This window comes from Gambusia affinis, linkage group LG21 (assembly GCF_019740435.1).
Source record: "Gambusia affinis linkage group LG21, SWU_Gaff_1.0, whole genome shotgun sequence".
Lineage (NCBI taxonomy): Eukaryota > Metazoa > Chordata > Actinopteri > Cyprinodontiformes > Poeciliidae > Gambusia > Gambusia affinis.
In genome coordinates, this window is record NC_057888.1 from 3,234,397 (window position 1) to 3,241,475 (window position 7,079).

Here is a 7,079-nt window from a genome sequence, read left to right on the forward strand (position 1 = left end):
TCACCTTATGGGCAAATTGTTGAAATCGTTTTACCCTGATCAGTCTATCCAGGTTTTTGTGAGTTTTTTAGGGGGGTGTGGGTTTGCAATCAAAATCACAGACTTTGTGGTGAAAATTTTGAAATATTTGTGCTGCTATATGACGTCAAAGGAGAAGAGAGCCGAGCATAAAGATGTTGGAGTTTGGGAGATGATGTTTGCCGATTAAGATCATAATTCGGTTGTTATGTAGGCTTTCCAGATACTAATAAGTAAAAAAATAACAAAAAAACAATGCCTTGTTGCCATGGTTACATAGCATGACAAGTGTCCAGATAATTGTCCACACATGCAGCAGCTCAACTCCGGAAAACTGAAAGTCTAACCAATAACGTTTGTTCACGCCGATGTTTACAGAACGTTGCGTTAAAACACTGCCGACACGCTTCAACCCGTCAGAGGCTTTTAAAGTTATTTAGGGCATAAAACAAGAGAGGAAAAACTAATCTCCGTAGCACGGTGGGTCAGCCGTGTCCCTAAACGCACCACGTTTCCCAACCGGTATGAAAAAGAATTTCACAACATGATATTTCACTGCCTCTGGGGACAGCCAAAATTGGGTGAACAACAGAGGGGGGGAAATGGTTAGTAAATGTCACTTTAGTGCTTTGGTAACCCAGGCTGGGATTAATGTCACTCTGAGTATAGGGCTGCCGTCTCAGAAAGAGAGAAAGCAGACAGCTTTCAGACAAATGGTACACACTGTCGACAGTTAAGAAATAAATCTCCCAGCGTCTTCAGACTCTCTGTTTTAAAAGTTTGTCACAGTCTTTCAGAGAGAAGCTCCAATTATTTCACCCTTTCCATCCAAAACTTTGACATCACAAACACAGCGAGACTTTTAATGTTCATTTTTACATAGAGTGGGCTAAATTAGAATTATTTAGGGTTCTAAACTGAGCTAAGTCACTTAACAGTTCTTAATGAGAATATGTCAAAACCACAAATAGATTGTTTATGTTGAGACATCTAAATGTGTGATATATTCAACTGAAGTAAGAAAAACTGACTAATCGACCCTCTAAGGATGGATATTTGGTTTGTGGTTGGGTTGATGGATTATTTTAAGGAATGGATGAACAGAGGGATGAATGAAGTAATGGTGGGATGAATGGTTAGTTAATGGACCAACCAATGGATGAATGAATGGTTTATGGACTGACCGATGGATGGTTGGTTGGATTGATTTCATCCAGAATTAAGCCAAAACTCTGTTGGCTCCCAAAAGCCCTGCAGTTTCTCTCCAACACTTTAAAGTAACATCAACTTAAATGTCAGGAGGGATTGTATACGGTGGTGTGAAAAAGTGTTTACACCTTCCTGATTTCTATTTTCCTAAAAAATATAATCAGGAAGGGGGCAAACTTTTTTTTTTCACACCACAGTACATACCTCATTAACAATTCAAATAGATGATTAAAATTACCCACAGTGACCCCCATAATGACCGACTACTCACAAATGATAGAAATCAAGCTAAATTAAGACATGATTTATTATCGTTGGAGAAATTATGAATTCACTCAGCATCTTTAAACCAGCCGACAATTCTGCACCGCGCCTTGGGAGCCTTCTTTCTTTCATTCGCAAACACTGCTGGATTCACAACAAGAAAGTAAGACGCAGCATAAGTCTGTCCATCTAATAACAGATTATTACGGTCTAATCTCCCACCGGGTCCTGAACACTGGCTCCCAAATCAAGAAGAAATATCTGGCCGACGCGCTCCGCAGTAACCCACTTACCTCAGTTGCGTCTTTTATTTCTTTCCACCTTGCTGCCGTTTCTGCTCATCTCTGCGAATATTACTGGATGCTGCTTCTGATAAGGACTGAAATGCAGCTCTGTTCTCCCTGCGGAGGGTTTTCTAGAAATACTGAAGAACATTAACAAAAATTAAAACGGTGTCACTCGTCGTTTATCAACACCTGGATCCCATTGAGAAGAATCACCAACCAGCCTTACAACAGTATTTAAATTTAACTTACTTTACTTTTTTACCAGTTACTGCATACAAAACAATCATTACTTACTAGTAAACAGAGTAATTAATCTGCAAGATAACCAGCTAGATAAACAGATAAGACAAAAACAAAAAAAGTACAAATTAAAATGGGTAGAAGTTGCAAAGAGAAGAAAAAGAGTCACTAAAGAACATGTTTTATGATCTTATTGGTAGGTATTTAAATGTATTTACTGTATTTAAATTTAACCTTGAATTTTTTTTGACACATTTGTTATGAAACTGAATTTTCCACCAAATATAAACACTGCACATTTTTCTAAACCTACCATTCCCACTTTGAAACATGGTCGTGGCAGTATCATGCTGTGGGAAAGCTGATAAGAATGGCTCAGTCAAAGTCCAGATATAAATCTAATGAGACTCAAACAGGCTTCATGGATGCAGAGGAGGAAGTTCAAAACGTCTCTTTAATTGACCATAATGAGGCAGGATTGTATCCCCTACTCCAACATCTTTCTAATGATGTGGCCAGACAGATTTAAAAAGGAGCGACAAAAGCAAAAAAGGTGAAAGTAAACTAAATCTCACCAAGTATTTTTGTCTTGTTTTTAGTGCAGATGTTTCAGTATTCTTAAAATAAGACAAAACAAACTTACAATAACTTTTCAGCAAGGTATAGGAGCTTGTTTTAATTCAAACATTTAATATTAATTTTAAAAAGTACCGGTAGCTCTGGCAGATTATTTTACTAAGACGTTTATCCATTTTTTATATCAAGTGCGCTAACATGTTTGCACTAGACAAGAGATTAATAATACTTAACATTTCTTGTTTTTGCAATGAAGTATTTTTGAATTGAATTAAGTCATAAGCCGGTTTTGGCAATTAAAGTTCACGGATGCTTTTTATCGTATCTACTTCAACATAATCAATGTTTGCAAAAAGAAAAATTATTTTAAAAAATTTTAGTTTCTGGTTGTGTGAAATAATACTCTAACAGACCTTTGGTTGGGGGAGGCTGAGTTGAAATGCATGCCACCCTTTTCAGATATTTATTTGCAAAAAAACGTCTCATTTCACTTCTACTTCTCAAAAAAGCAAATACATTTAAATTTATAGTTGTAAAATTGAAGAAATGTGAGAAAATTTAAAGGATTATTATTAAATCTATCGACTTTTATCACTGATTTTCTCCCGTTATCCCAGCTGCAGACGCAGGATCATTACTATTCACTACAAACATTTCTCAGGTCAGGTTAGCAGTAACTATAATCAACAGCTGGCCGCATTAGTGATGGAAAACAACTGAAACAAACAACTGTGCGTGCCTACACTACTCCCTCCTACAGTCAATACCGGACTGTGGGAGAAACTGCAGCACCTGGAGAAAACCCACACAGGTTCAGTGAAAACATGCAGCATTGAAACAGAAAGGGCAAAACTGAAACAGAGGATTTTCTGGGAAAAAGGAATAAACACAACTTGTGAGGAAACATTTTGTTCTGACAATATCAATTTTATAAGACATTGTTTGTTCTTTTCGCTTGATTGTGTCCACCCAGATTTCCTGGATTTTATTGGTTAGAGGGATGGTTAAAGGTTACCTGCTCACTAAATCTGTTTAATTAATAATGTAAATACTGTAAAATTATAATTATAATGACTAGATGCAGTTTAAGCCCACAGTTTGATAAACAATAGCAGAAGTAACATATTGCTTGGAGGCTAACTACAAGGTTAGCAGAAATCCCTCATTTTTTTATTTAAAAACAACTCAACCATTTCCTCTTACAGACATTTGATCAAATACATAATTATATAGAATATAAAAACTGACAATATCTAATTTTCTCTAGCCATTTGGAAGCTTTAGAGTTTCACTTTTGCTGCCTCTGGCTGTCACAAGCTCCAACTCCCCCACCCCAAAATAACAACAAATAAAAGGCTTCCTGAAGGAACGTCACCAAGTCGTCTTGGGAAAGATGAGAGAAAGGAACAAGATGTTTCAGGGGCAAGTATGCAGAGATTTGTTCAAAATATCCACCCTTAGTCAGCCATTATGTGGTGGTGTTAAAGTTTTAACGGAAACTTTACACCACGTAAAAAGTGCAACAAATAGTTGTTGCATTGTACCGTAAAATAGGAAGAAAAGACCTGATTTCTGGGTTAGCATGCTAACATTAGTTCTGGTGGACATGCTAGTGCTAATGTTAGCATGCTAATTATTATGATTTTTAGACTTATTGAAAATGATCAAAGTAAATATTTGCTAGATGGGTCACCAATACAACGTGTCAGAAATATTTGTCACATTCTATTGTAAAATTAGTTGACAACACGTGCTTTCTGGGTTAGCATGCTAACAGTTGATAGCATGCTAACATGCTAGTGCTAATGTTAGCATAATAATGAGTTTTCATACTTATTGAAAATGATTGTAGGGTCTACATTTCCTAAAAGGGTCAAGTTTACACCTAATAAAATGTGTCAGCATCGTACATGCTGGTGCTAATGTTAGCATTCTAATCAATGTGACTTTTTGAAAATGCTTAGAGGGTATAAATTTTCACATATGGGTCAACTTTGCACCTGGTCTAAGATACGACAAGTATTTGTCTCATTTTAACTTGAGTTTAGTGAAAAAACCTGCTTCTTTTGTGTTAGCATGCTACAATTAGTTCTGGTGTACATGCCAGTGCTAGTGTTAGCTTGCTAATTATTGTGATTTTCAGAGTTATTGAGGGTAAAACATTCCTAGATATGATGAGCTTATTCATGTTTGAGAAATGTGTTTGGGTGAATGGACAAAAAATTTAACATTTTAGCCAAAAGACAGCAATTTTACATAAGGATACATATTGCGGTGTTCAAACAGTGCTAAACAATGCATAAAAAAGCAGGATCCTCTCTATCTACCTCATAGAGAGTAATCAAACACAGGAATACTTTCTATTCTGCTGATAGTCAAGCAGAAATGTCTCAAACTGCAGGTTTTTCTTTGACCCACTATGATTGAAATTTGGGGCTCCCTCGGAGCAGCCATGCACATAAAACCATGATGTTTTACTTAAAATGAAGCATCCAACCTGAAGTGGTAGCCCATGCATGAAATAGGACATATTGATCCAGAAGGTACCGCAGAGCATTCCAGGCTAAAGGTGAAAAGTTTCTGAGGTTTAGATGGAGTTAACCCAAACCTTTCTTTTTACGGTTGGAGTATTTAAAGTAAATGTGAAGAGTTAGCCCAGGAAATCGATTGCTTAAACCGAATATTAAAGACAAGTGGGTTTACTTCTAATGCAAATATCTAACACTTGAAAAAGAAAACTAACTTACAAGTTTTTATCAAAATATATATTTTAAATTCCTAATTCTTGGATATTAAATAGTACTAATTCCATTGCCAGATTTTACTAATTTATAAAAGGACATTTTTCCCTTGTTCTAGGTGAAATAATCTGCCAGAGGAAGTAGAATTACTCCCATATCTCACTGAAACTTTACTCACAACTTATTATTTGTCTCATTTGAAGTCTACCAAAATATTAGAACAAGAGTATTCCAGAATATTTTATGCTTTTAAAGCGGTTTCTAAAGACAGAGATTTAAAGAAAAACAGCAAAAGCAAATGAGGTGGATTAGCAGAGGTTGTCAACAAGTGATGATGTCATCCAGGACGTCACACCTTCATGATCTTTAACACTAGATGATTATGCACAACATTGAGCAGTCAACATTCTCCAAAATGCAATACCCCGTATCTAAGCAACCAATTATAAAAATTAAATCAGAAAGGGAAATGAAAATAAAATAAAACATATAAGGTGAATTTGACAAATCACTGAGGTCAAATCAAAGATGACAGAGGGCTTTTATCTGCGTAGAATGGAGCCAGCTCTGCTTTCATAGAAAGCTGTACTTTGACTACACTTTAAGCACTTTATAGTCCGGTAGACCTTGTTCTATTGGGGACCAATACTGCAACATTAGTTACATTTTCAGCTCCTGTAGTTTGCTTCAACACTGCACTGAACCAAACAAACCAAAATAATTGAGTAACCTGTTCCCCTCCTCGCCTGTGGGGGCGCTGCACCAATTTCTAATGAAGGAAACAACATGAAAACCTCTGAAGAAGACACCAAGCGCAACTTTACCTTTACAAAGAGTAAACAAAAATTAAATGGAGTCAGATTTTAGTGGTTGTTAGTAAAAGACAAGCCATTTCTTCTGCTAATAGTAGGCTAACATGTTTGTTTTGGTTGTTTTTACCCAGAATGCCCTGCTCTGTAGTCCACTTCCTCATCTTGGAGAGGTTTCCTGTTCACATTTGCACCTGAGTCCACTTCAAACAAACCAAGACCTAGGTTTTTAAGTGTGATTATACATTCATACCTCCCCAAACAAACTTTCTAGGGCAACGAACTAGAGTTCAGTCGAAGCGAAGTAAAGAGTTCACAGAGAAAAATAAGAAGGATTATTTCATTCCTGGGCTCCAAAGTAGTACAAGTTTTTGCTGCAGAGTAATATACACAGAATACATGATTTTTCTTGCTGATTTCTTCAAACCTCAATCTGATAAATGGCAGGCATTCGCCTCCAGACACGGTCACCCTCAATTTATCTCACAACACTTCGATCTGTGACCAAGGACAATTTGGAGATGAAAAGTTCTGCGTAAAACAGATATTTTTATCTGACCTCCAGTAATTTAACTGTTCTTCTCTGTGAAAGTAAGAGGTGATTAGACGTTTAGAAAAACATTTTAAGCTTTACTATGGTAAAAGTTTCAAATCTTCTGACCTTAAAAGCTTTTATTCTTGGAATACATCTTGTTGGACTTTTCCTTTAGATATTGAGATATATATTAATCTAAAAATAGGTTTTGCTAAGATGTTTCTGAGCTTGTTTCTGGTTCCAGAGGTTCTTTACAAAAGGAACTGGACAGTTGTAGCTCTTGTGAATATGTTTTTTGTGTTTAAGACCCAATCCCTCAAAAATGGTTGTCCCAGATTGATTGTGCACATTTTCCTTCCACTCAACTTTTTATCGAACATGGCCATAATGGAGACCCTCA

General features: G+C 36.4%; 1 long non-coding RNA gene across 1 annotated transcript; it reads right to left on the reverse strand.

The window, feature by feature from the left end:
• Window positions 1–1,561: 1,561 nt before the first annotated feature.
• Window positions 1,562–6,305, reverse strand: LOC122824218. Its single transcript, XR_006369463.1, has 3 exons — window positions 6,275–6,305; window positions 1,785–1,915; window positions 1,562–1,635 (listed from the first exon to the last, which is right to left on the reverse strand). It is a non-coding gene; the product is annotated as an uncharacterized LOC122824218 (long non-coding RNA).
• Between the last annotated feature and the right edge of the window lie 774 nt (window positions 6,306–7,079).